General features: G+C 36.5%; 1 pseudogene; it reads left to right on the top strand.

The window, feature by feature from the left end:
• The first annotated feature begins 8,732 nt into the window (after positions 1–8,732).
• Positions 8,733–11,335, top strand: LOC782177 (vacuolar protein sorting-associated protein 35-like; annotated as a pseudogene).
• The last annotated feature ends 318 nt before the right edge of the window (positions 11,336–11,653 follow it).

Below are 11,653 nucleotides of genomic sequence, written 5' to 3'. Positions count from 1 at the left end.
TTATGAAGCTGACTCTTCAGAGATAGACAGTATCTTTGTCTATGCTATTTTAAATCTTTAGATGTATTTTTAATTATGCTTTCTTTTAGAAAATTCCTTATCCATAGATCATTTCCTTTTCCCCTATTTATTTCTTTCTCTCTTCCTTAGTACATACATACAAGTACAAAAAATCAATATATCAATAGTTGTGGTACTTTTATAATTATTTTTAAATGAAATTATACTACAGGGACAGAATCTAAGCATTAAAAGATATGAATTGCTCATTTGCAGTTTTAAATTTATTTAAAAATGAATTGAGATTATGAATTGCTCATTTTAATCTCACATAAAGATATAACTGTTTTACATAGGCCATGCTCACTAATGTCTGAACTAATATCCATTAAGATTTTTAGAACTATCTATAATGGACTGCATTTTCACAAGTACAAGGCTCATATTTGCTTAGTTACTTTGCATGAATTCAAAATAAAATTGACATCTGTCTGAATAATAATTTGCCTCTTGAAATAAAAGACCTTTTATAAGCTAAAATTTTTGAAAATCAAATTAATAAAGGCAAGTTATGCTTCATATTTTCAAAATATAAGTCAGTATGGTTATAATGTAATGCATGAAATAGTTTTTTATTTGGATATATACCTTGGAATTAGGAAGATTGCTTGTTTTTCATGTTTTTGATAAGAAATACATTAAAATGAAAGCTGTCTTTTTTTTTTATTTTATTTTTAAACTTTACATAATTGTATTAGTTTTGCCAAATATCAAAATGAATCCACCACATGTATACATGTGTTCCCCATCCTGAACCCTCCACCCTCCTCCCTCTCCATACCATCCCTCTGGGTCATCCCAGTGCACTAGCCCCAAGCATCCAGTATCGTGCATCAAACCTGGACTGGCATCTCATTTCATACACGATATTTTACATGTTTCAATGCCATTCTCCCAAATCTTCCCACCCTCTCCCTCTCCCACAGAGTCCATAAGACTGTTCTATACATCAGTGTCTCTTTTGCTGTCTCGTACACAGGGTTATTGTTACCATCTTTCTAAATTCCATATATATGCATTAGTATACTGTATTGGTGTTTTTCCTTCTGGCTGACTTCACTCTGTATAATAGGCTCCAGTTTCATCCACCTCATTAGAACTGACTCAAATGTCTTTTTAATGGCTGAGTAATACTCCATTGTGTATATGTACCAAAACTTTCTTATCCATTCATCTGCTGATGGACATCTAGGTTGCTTCCATGTCCTGGCTATTATAAACAGTGCTGCGATGAACATTGGGGTACACGTGTCTCTTTCCCTTCTGGTTTCCTCAGTGTGTATGCCCAGCAGTGGGATTGCTGGATCGTAAGGCAGTTCTATTTCCAGTTTTTGAAGGAATCTCCACACTGTTCTCCATAGTGGCTGTACTAGTTTGCATTCCCACCAACAGTGTAAGAGGGTTCCCTTTTCTCCACACCCTCTCCAGCATTTATTATTTGTAGACTTTTGGATCGCAGCCATTCTGACTAGTGTGAAATGGTACATCATAGTGGTTTTGATTTGCATTTCTCTGATAATGAGTGATGTTGAGCATCTTTTCATGTGTTTGTTAGCCATCTGTATGTCTTCTTTGGAGAAACGTCTATTTAGTTCTTTGGCCCATTTTTTGATTGGGTCATTTATTTTTCTGGAGTTGAGCTGTAGGAGTTGCTTGTATATTTTTGAGATTAGTTGTTTGTCAGTTGCTTCATTTGCTATTATTTTCTCCCATTCTGAAGGCTGTCTTTTCACCTTGCTAATAGTTTCCTTTGATGTGCAGAAGCTTTTAAGGTTAATTAGGTCCCATGTGTTTATTTTTGCTTTTATTTCCAATATTCTGGGAGGTGGGTCATAGAGGATCCTGCTGTGATGTGTGTCAGAGAGTGTTTTGCCTATGTTCTCCTCTAGGAGTTTTATAGTTTCTGTCTTTGAAAACCATGGATATGCGGATAATGAGAACAGTCCTTCACTTGAGAATCAAGGGTTCTGGTTCTAAAGATGTTTGACCGATTTCCAGTTATACACCCTTGGAAAACCCATTAAATATGAGCCTAAATTGCTTTATCTGTTAAAATAGTGCAACAAATTATATTATCTCAAGTATTATTAGTAACAATATTTAAAATGTAATAACATTTTATAATATTAAATATTATATAACAGTATTACTATTTGTCAATATTTAATAACATAATTTAAATATATTAGCATTTAATAATAGATCTAACAGTATTTTATTAAACATTAAAATGATATTTTTACTTAATAACATGGAAAGTATTTCCAATGATAAAATCATACGTTTTTCAAAGAAGTATCAGTTTTAAATGTGCTAGAGTTTTGCAATGAATGAGATTTTTTATGTAATTTAATAATATAATGAATATATCTTAACCACCAAAATGTTGTGATTTATTGGTTGAGATCTTGCTGTAAAAATTTAAAACTGTCTTTTAAAACTGGATTCTCATCACTGTGTCAAAGAAAGAATCAAAAATGAAAATAGAAAATACTTTGATATGAATGAAAATGAAGGTACAACAAGGCTTATGACATACATCTAAAAATGAATAAAGAAAAATATATACCTGCAAATATTTGCATTTAAAAAAGAAGAAATATATCTCAAATAAATGACAAATAAGAAATACATTAAAATGAAAGCTGTCTTTGTTTTTTTTTTTTATTTTATTTTAAGACACTGGAAAAAAAGAGTAAATTTTATTAATGCAATTAGAGTCAGGAAATAATAAAAATAATCTAGCAAGGAAAACAGAAAAAAAAAATTGCAGTTACTAAAATCAGGAAACAAAGAGAGGAAGTTACTACAAACTTTAAAGTCGTAAAAAGGATTAGGGTAGAATATTATAAAGAGAGGAAGTTGAATTACTGACTAAAAATTTTTCTACAAAGAGCCCAGGCCTAAATTGTTTCATAGGTGTATTTAGCCAAAAAATTAAGGGAAAATTATTATCAATTCTTCACAAATTCTCTCAAAAATAAAGAAGAATGAAATTTTCTCAACTCTTTCCATAAGACTACCATCGCTCTGATATCAAAACAAGAAAAAGTTTAGAAGAAAAGAAAACTATGAACAAATAATCTATGAACATAGATGGAAAAATCTTCAATAGGATGCTAACAAATGGCATCATCAATATTTTAAAAGGGTTATATGCCAGGACGAAGTGAGATTTATCACAGAAATGCAAGATTTATTTATCATCTCAAAATCAATCAATCATGGGCTTCCCTGGTGGCTCACACGATAAAGACTCCACCTGCAATGTGGGAGACCTGGGTTTGATCCCTGGGTTGTGAAGATCTCCTGAAAAGGGAACAGCTACACTCCAGTATTCTTACCTGGAGAATGCCATGGTCAGTGAGGCCTGACAGGCTACAGTCCATGGGGTTGTGAAGATTCAGACACATACATCATAGCATTAGTATAAGGAGCATATGGTCATCTCAACTGATATAGAAAAAATATTTGACAAAATACAACAGATATTCATAACAAACACTCAAGAAATAAGAATATAATGGAAATGTCTCAACTCAATAAATAGCATTTATGAAAAATGCACAAGATCATATCATACTTAATGCTGAAAGGTTAAATGATTTTCCTTAAAAATCAAAACAAGGCAAGTGTTTTAGTCACTCAGTCATGTCTGATTCTTTGTGCCCCATGGACTGTAGCCTGCCAGGCTCCTCTCTCCATGGAATTCTCCAGGCAAGAATACTGGAGTGGGTTGCCATTTCCATCTCCAGAGGATCTTCCCAACCCAGAGTTTGAACTTGGATCTCCTGCATTTGCAGGCCAATCGTTTACTGTCTTAACCACCAGGGAAGTCCAAAAACAAGGCAAGGATGTCTGGTATCATCAATTTTATTCAGCATTGTTCTGATGGTGCTGTGCAGCGTAATTAGACAAGAAAGTGAAATAAAGAGTATCCAAGTTGGAAAACAAAAGTTGAATTTTTTTTTTCTATTTTCATAAGACATTATGTTGTGTAAAGAAAAATCCTAATGGATCCATCTCCTAGAGTAATGGACATAAAAACAAAAAGAAACAAATGGGAGTGATTAAACTTAAAAGCTTTTGCATAACAAAAATAACTGTAAACAACCTACGGACTGGGAGAAAATATTTGCAAATGATGCTACCAAAAAGGGTTTAATTTTCAAAATATACAAACAGCTCATACAGCTTAATATAAAATGAACAAATAACCCAATGAAAACATGGGCAGAAGAACTAATAGACATTTCTCCAAAGAAGACATACAGATGGCCAACAGGCACATGAAAAGATATTCAGTATTGCTAATTATTAGAGAAATACAAGTCAAAACTTCACTGAGGTATCACAGACCGGTCAAAATTATTATCATTCAGTTTAGTTCAGTCACTCAGTCATGTCTGACTCTTTGCGACCCCATAGACTGCAGCACACCAGTCTTCCCTGTCCATCACCAACCCCTGAATCATGCTCAAACTCATGTCCACTGAGTTGGTGATGCCATCCAACCATCTCATCCTCTGTCATCCCCTTCTCCTCCTACCTTCAGTCTTTCCCAGCATCAAGGTCTTCTCCAATGTGTCAGTTATTCACATCAAGTGGCCAAACTACTGGAGTTTCAGCTTCAGATGAAATCAATATTCAGGGCTGATTTCCTTCAGGATCAAGTGGTTTGATCTCTTTGCAGTCCAAGGAACTGGCAAGAGTCTTCTCCAACACCACGGTTCAAAAAGCATCCATTCTTTGATGCTCAGCTTTCTTTATAATCCAACTCTCACATCCATACATGTCTACTGGAAAAACCAGAGCTTTGGCTAGACGGACCTTTGTTGGCAAAGTAATATATCTACTTTTTAATGTATTGTCTAGGTTGCTCATAGCTTTTCTTCCAAGGAGCAAGTGTCTTTTAATTTCATCACTGTGGTCACCATTTGCAGTGCTTTTAGAGCTCCCCAGAAAATAAAGTCTCTCACTGTTTCCATTGTTTCCACATCTATTTGCCATGAAGTGATGGGACCAGGTGCCATGATCTTAGTTTTCTGAATATTGAGTCAACTTTTTTCACTCTCTTCTTTCACTTAATTATCATCCTTAACAGTCAACAAATAATGAATGCCGAAGAACGTGTGCAGACAAAGGAACCTCAGTATATTGTTTGTGGGAATGTAAAATCAGTGTAGCCACTATGGAGAACAATATGGATGTTCCTTTAAAAATTGAAGATAGAGTTACCATATGATCCTGCAATCCCATTATTGGGAATATATCCAGAGAAAACTGGAATTCAAAAAGATATATACACCTCAATCTTCATAGCAGCACTGTTTACAATTAGTCAAGATACAGGGCTTCAGAGGTGGCTCAGTGGGTAAGGAATCCACCCACAATGCAGGAGACTTGGATTCAATCTCTGGGTTGGGAAGATCCCCTGGAGGAAAGCATGGGAGCTCACACCAATATTATTGCCTGGAGAATCCCAAGGACAGAGTAACCTAGCGGACTACAGTCCATAGGGTTGCAAAGAGTCAGACATGACTGAAGTGATTTACCACAGACATAAAAGCAACCTAAATGTCCATCAACAGAGGGATATATAAGGAAGATATTTTGCATATATACATGTGTCCTAAGTTGCATTAGTCATGTCCAACTCTTTGCAATCCTATGGACCATAGCCTGCCAGGTTCCTCCATACATGGCATTCTCCAGGTAAGAACATTGGAGTGGGTTGCCATGCCCTCCTCCAGGGAATCATCCTGACTTAGGGATTGAACTGGCTTCTTTTATGTCTCCTACATTGGCAGGCAGGATCTTTACCACTAGCACCACACACACACACATACACACACACACACACACACACACACACACATATATATATATATATATGAGAGAGAGAGACATATATATAATGGAATATCACTTAGCCATAAAAAAAGTGAAATAATACCATTTGTAGCAACATGGATGGACCTAAAGGTTATCATATTAAGTGAAGTAAACCAGAAAAAGACAAATATCATAGGATATCACTTATATGTGAAATCTAAAAAAAAAAGGGGATAAAAATGAACTTATTTACAAAACAGAAATAGACTTATAGAAAACAAATTTACATTTACCAAAAAGAATAGTGGTGGGCAATAGAGATGAATCAGAAGGTTGGGATTAACATATACACATTACTATATACAAAATAGACAAGTAATAAAGACCCACTATATAACAATAGAACTATATTCAGTATATTGTAGTATCTATAATGGAAAAAATTTTATATATATATATATCTGAATCACTTCACTGAACACTTGAACACAAAATTGCAAATTCAGCATGCTTCAATTAAAAAATCCTAATGAATCTATAGCAAGGAAAGATAAGAAAGCCTTCTTAAATGAACAATGAATGAAATAGAAGAAAACAGAATGAGAAAGACTAGAGATCTCTTCAAGAAAATTAGAGATACCAAGAGAACATTTCATGCAAAGATGGGCACAATAATGGATGGAAGAGTTATGGACCTAAAAGAAGCAGAAGATATTAAAATAGATGGCAAAAATACACAGAAGAGCTATAAAAAAAGATCTTAATGACCTGGTGATCTCTTACCTAGAGCCAGACATCCAGGAGTGTGAAGTCAAGTGGACCTTTAGGAAGCATTACTATGAACCAGTTTAGTGGAGGTGATGAAATTCTAGGTGAGCTGTTTCAAATATTAAACGATGATGCTGTTAAAGTGCTGCACTCAATATGCCAGCAAAATTGGAAAACTCAGCAGTGGCCACAGAACTGGAAAAGGTCAGTCTTCATTCCAATCTCAAAGAAGGGCAATGGCAAGAATGTTCAAACTACCATACAATTGCATTCATTTCATATGTTAGCAAGGTCATGCTCAAAATCCTCCAAGATAGGCTTCAACTGTATGTGAACTGAGAACTTCCAGATGTACAAGCTGGATTTAGAAAAGACAGAGAAACCAGAGATCAAATTGCTAATATCCATTGGATTGTAGACAAAGCAGGACAATTAATGGAAAATCAGCTCTTTCATTTACTATCATAAAGCATTTGACTGTGTGGATCACAACAAACTGTGGAAAATTCTGAAAGAGATGGGAATACCAGACCACCTTACCTGTTTCCTGAGAAACCTGTAGGCATGTTAAGAAGCAACAGTTAGAACAAGATATGGAACAATAGACTGGTTTCAAATTGGGAAAGGAGTATGTCAAGGCTGTATATTGTCACCTTGCTTATTTAACTTATATGCAGAGTACATCATGAATAGTGCCGATCTGGATGAAGCACAAGCTGGAATCAAGATTACCAGGAGAAATATCAATAACCTCAAATGCTCAAATGACACCATTCTTATAGAAGAAAGTGAAGAGGAACTAAAAGGCCTTTCGATGAACGTAAAAGAGCAGAATGAAAAAGCTGGCTTAAAACTCAACATTCAAAAAACCAATACAGTATACTAATGCATATGTATGGAATTTAGAAAGATGGTAATGATAACCCTGTATGCGAGACAGCAAAAGAGACACAGATGTATAGAACAGTCTTTTGGACTCTGTGGGAGAGGGAGAGGGTAGGATTATTTGGGAGAATGACATTGAAACATGTATAATATCATATATGAAATGAATCGCCAGTTCAAGCTTGATGCATGATACTGGATGCTTGGGGCTGGTGCACTTAGATGACCCAGAGGGATGGTACGGGGAGGGAGGAGGGATGGGGGTTCAGGATGGGGGACACGTGTATACCTGTGGTGGATTCATGTTAATGTATGGCAAAACCAGTACAATATTGTAAAGTAATTAACCTCCAATTAAAATAAATAAATTTATATTAAAAAAAAAATGAAGATCATGGCATCCGGTCCCATCACTTCATGGTAAATAGATAGGGAAACAATGGAAACAGTGACAAACTTAACTTTCTTGGGCTCCAAAATCACTGCAGATGGTGACTGGAGCCATGGAATTAAGAGATGCTTGCTTTTTTGGAGAAAAGCTATGACAAACCTAGACAGCATATTAAAAAGCAAAGACATTACTTTGCTGACAAAGGTCCATCTAGTCAAAGCTATGGTTTTTCCAGTAGTCATGTACGGATGTGAGAGTTGGACCATAAAGAAAGCTGAACACCAAATAATTGATCTTTTTGAACTGTGGTATTGGAGAACACACTTGAGAGTCCCTTGGGCAGAAAGGAGATCAAACCAGTCAGTTCTAAAAGAAATCAACCCTGAATATTCATTGGAATGGCTGATGCTGAAGCTGAAGCTCCAATACTTTGGTCACCTCATGTGAAGAGCCGACTCACTGGAAAAGACCCTGATGCTGGAAAGTATTGAATGCACGAGGAGAAGGGGGAAACAGACTAGATGGTTGCAAGACATCACTGACTCAATGGACACGAGTTTGAGCAATGTCCAGAAGATGGTCAGAGATAGGGAAGCCTGGTGTGCTGCAGTCCATATGATCACAAATAATTTGACAAAACTGAGCAACTGAACAACAGCTATGAATCTATGAAAAAAAATTGAAGAAATAAATTCAGCAAAATTCAGAACACAAGCTGGGTATGTAAAATCAATTGTATTTATATATCCAACTGATGAAAATTTCCAAAATTAATTTATTCAAAAATTAGATTCAGGTGGGTGCTTCTCGCTGCAGGCTTAGGGGAGTCGCCATGCCTACAACACAGCAGTCACCGCAGGATGAGCAGGAAAAACTCTTTGATTAAGCCATACAGGCTGTGAAGGTCCAGTCATTCCAGATGAAGAGATGCCTGGACAAAAACAAGCTTATGGATGCTCTGAAACATGCTTCTAATATGCTTGGTGAACTGTGGACTTCCATGTTATCACCAAAAAGCTACTATGAACTTTATATGGATATTTCTGATGAACTGCACTACTTGGAAGTTTACCTGACAGATGAATTTGCTAAAGGAAGAAAAGTGGCAGATCTCTATGAACTTGTACAGTATGCCGGAAACATTATCCCAAGGCTTTATCTGTTGATCACAGTTGGAGTTGTATACGTCAAGTCATTTCCTCAGTCCAGGAAAGATATTTTGAAAGATTTGGTAGAAATGTGCCGTGGTGTGCAACATCCCTTGAGAGGTCTATTTCTTCGAAATTATCTACTTCAGTGTACCAGAAACATCTTACCTGATGAAGGGGAGCCAACAGATGAAGAAACAACTGGTGATATCAGTGATTCCATGGATTTTGTCCTACTCAACTTTGCAGAAATGAACAAGCTCTGGGTTCGAATGCAGCATCAGGGACATAGCCAAGATAGATAAAAAAGAGAACAAGAAAGACAAGAACTGAGAATTTTAGTGGGAACAAATTTGGTGCGCCTTAGTCAGTTGGAAGGTCTAAATGTGGAACGTTACAAACAGATTGTTTTGACCAGCATATTGGAGCAAGTGGTGAATTGCAGAGATGCTTTGGCTCAGGAATATCTCATGGAATGCATTATTCAGGTTTTCCCTGATGAATTCCACCTTCAAACTTTGAATCCTTTTCTTCGGGCCTGTGCTGAGTTACACCAAAATGTAAATATGAAAAACATAATCATTGCTTTAATTGATAGATTAGCTTTATTTGCTCACCGTGAAGATGGACCTGGAATCCCAACAGATATTAAACTTTTTGACATATTTTCACAGCAGGTGGCTACAGTAATACAGTCTAGACAAGACATGCTTTCGGAAGATGTTGTATCTTTACAAGTCTCTCTCATTAATCTCACTATGAAGTGTTATCCTGACCGTGTGGACTATGTTGATAAAGTTCTAGAAACAACAGTGGAGATATTTAATAAGCTCAACCTTGAACATATTGCTACCAGTAGTGCAGTTTCAAAGGAGCTCACCAGACTTTTGAAGATTCCTGTTGACACTTACAACAATATTTTAACAGTCTTGAAATTAAAACATTTCCACCCACTCTTTGAGTATTTTGACTATGAGTCCAGAAAGAGCATGAGTTGTTACGTGCTTAGTAATGTTCTAGATTATAATACAGAAATTGTCTCTCAAGACCAGGAGGATTCCATAATGAATTTGGTATCTACACTGACTGAGGATTAGCCAGATCAACCTGTAGAAGAACCTGAGCCAGAGGACTTTGCTGATGAGCAGAGCCTTGTGGGCGGATTCATTCATCTTCTACGGTCTGAGGACCCTGATCAACAGTACTTGATTTTAAATACAGCACGAAAATATTTTGGAGCTGGTGGAAATCAACAGATTTGCTCCACACTGCCACCTTTGGTATTTGCAGCTTACCAGCTGGCTTTTCGCTACAAAGAGAATTCTAAAGTGGATGACAAATGGGAAAAGAAATGCTAGAAGATTTTTTCATTTACTCACCAGACTATTAGTGCTTTGATCAAAGCAGAGCTGGCAGAATTACCCTTAAGACTTTTTCTTCAGAGGGCTCTAGCTGCTGGAGAAATTGGTTTTGAAAATCATGAAACAGTAGCATATGAATTTATGTCCCAGGCATTTTCTCTGTATGAAGATGAAATCAGTGATTTCAAAGCACAACTGGCTGCCATCACCTTGATCATTGGTACTTTTGAGAGGATGAAGTGCTTCAGTGAAGAAAACCATGAACCCTTGAGGATTCAGTGTGCTCTTGCTGCATCCAAACTTCTGAAGAAGCCTGATCAGGGCCGAGCTGTGAGCACCTGTGCACATTTCTTTTGGTCTGGCAGAAACACAGACAAAAATGGAGAGGAGCTGCATGGAGGCAAAAGGGTAATGGAATGCCTAAAGAAAGCTCTGAAAATAGCAAATCAGTGCATGGACCCCTCTCTATAAAAAGTGCAACTTTTTATAGAAATCCTGAACAGATGTATATATTTTTATGAAAAGGAAAATGATGTGGTCACTATTCAGGTTTTGAATCAGCTTATCCAAAAGATTCGAGAAGACCTCCCAAATCTTGAATCCAGTGAAGAAACAGAGCAGATTAACAAACATTTTCATAACACAATGGAGCACTTGTGCTTAAGGCGGGAAACACCAGAATCTGAAGGGCCAATTTATGAGGGTCTCATCCTTTAAAAAGGAGTCAGGCTCCCATCCTCCTTTCCATGCACATCCAGTAAGGGTTTTATTATACTAGGCTTCCCTTCCATAGATTGTGCCTTTCAGAAATGCTGAGGTAAGTTTCCCGTTTCTTACCTGTGGTGTGTTTTACCCAGCACCTCCGGACACTCACCTTCAAGACCTTAATAAAATTATTCACTTCATAAGTGTTCAGGTCTGTCTGCTCATTCTAAGTAGCATGATTGATCTGCTATTTAAAATTCCTGTGATCTGTTTAAAACAAACAAACAAAAAAAAGCCAAAAAATCCCCACTTATCTCTGTTACTAATGAAGCGCCCCTTCCGTTCTTTCTGTTCTGTTTCACTGTTGAGTGTATAATTTCCTTCATTCCTTGGAAGTACTAACCTGTAAGTATCTTTGTTCTGAAATTAATTTAGAGGAAAGAAATACTGTATGTGAAATTCAGCTTGGGCTTCTTCCAAATTGCAAGATCAGGCCATGT

The sequence above is a fragment of the Bos taurus genome, chromosome X, assembly GCF_002263795.3.
Source record: "Bos taurus isolate L1 Dominette 01449 registration number 42190680 breed Hereford chromosome X, ARS-UCD2.0, whole genome shotgun sequence".
NCBI lineage: Eukaryota > Metazoa > Chordata > Mammalia > Artiodactyla > Bovidae > Bos > Bos taurus.
Note: the sequence above shows the minus strand (reverse complement) of the source record. Positions and strands in the feature narration are given on the sequence as shown.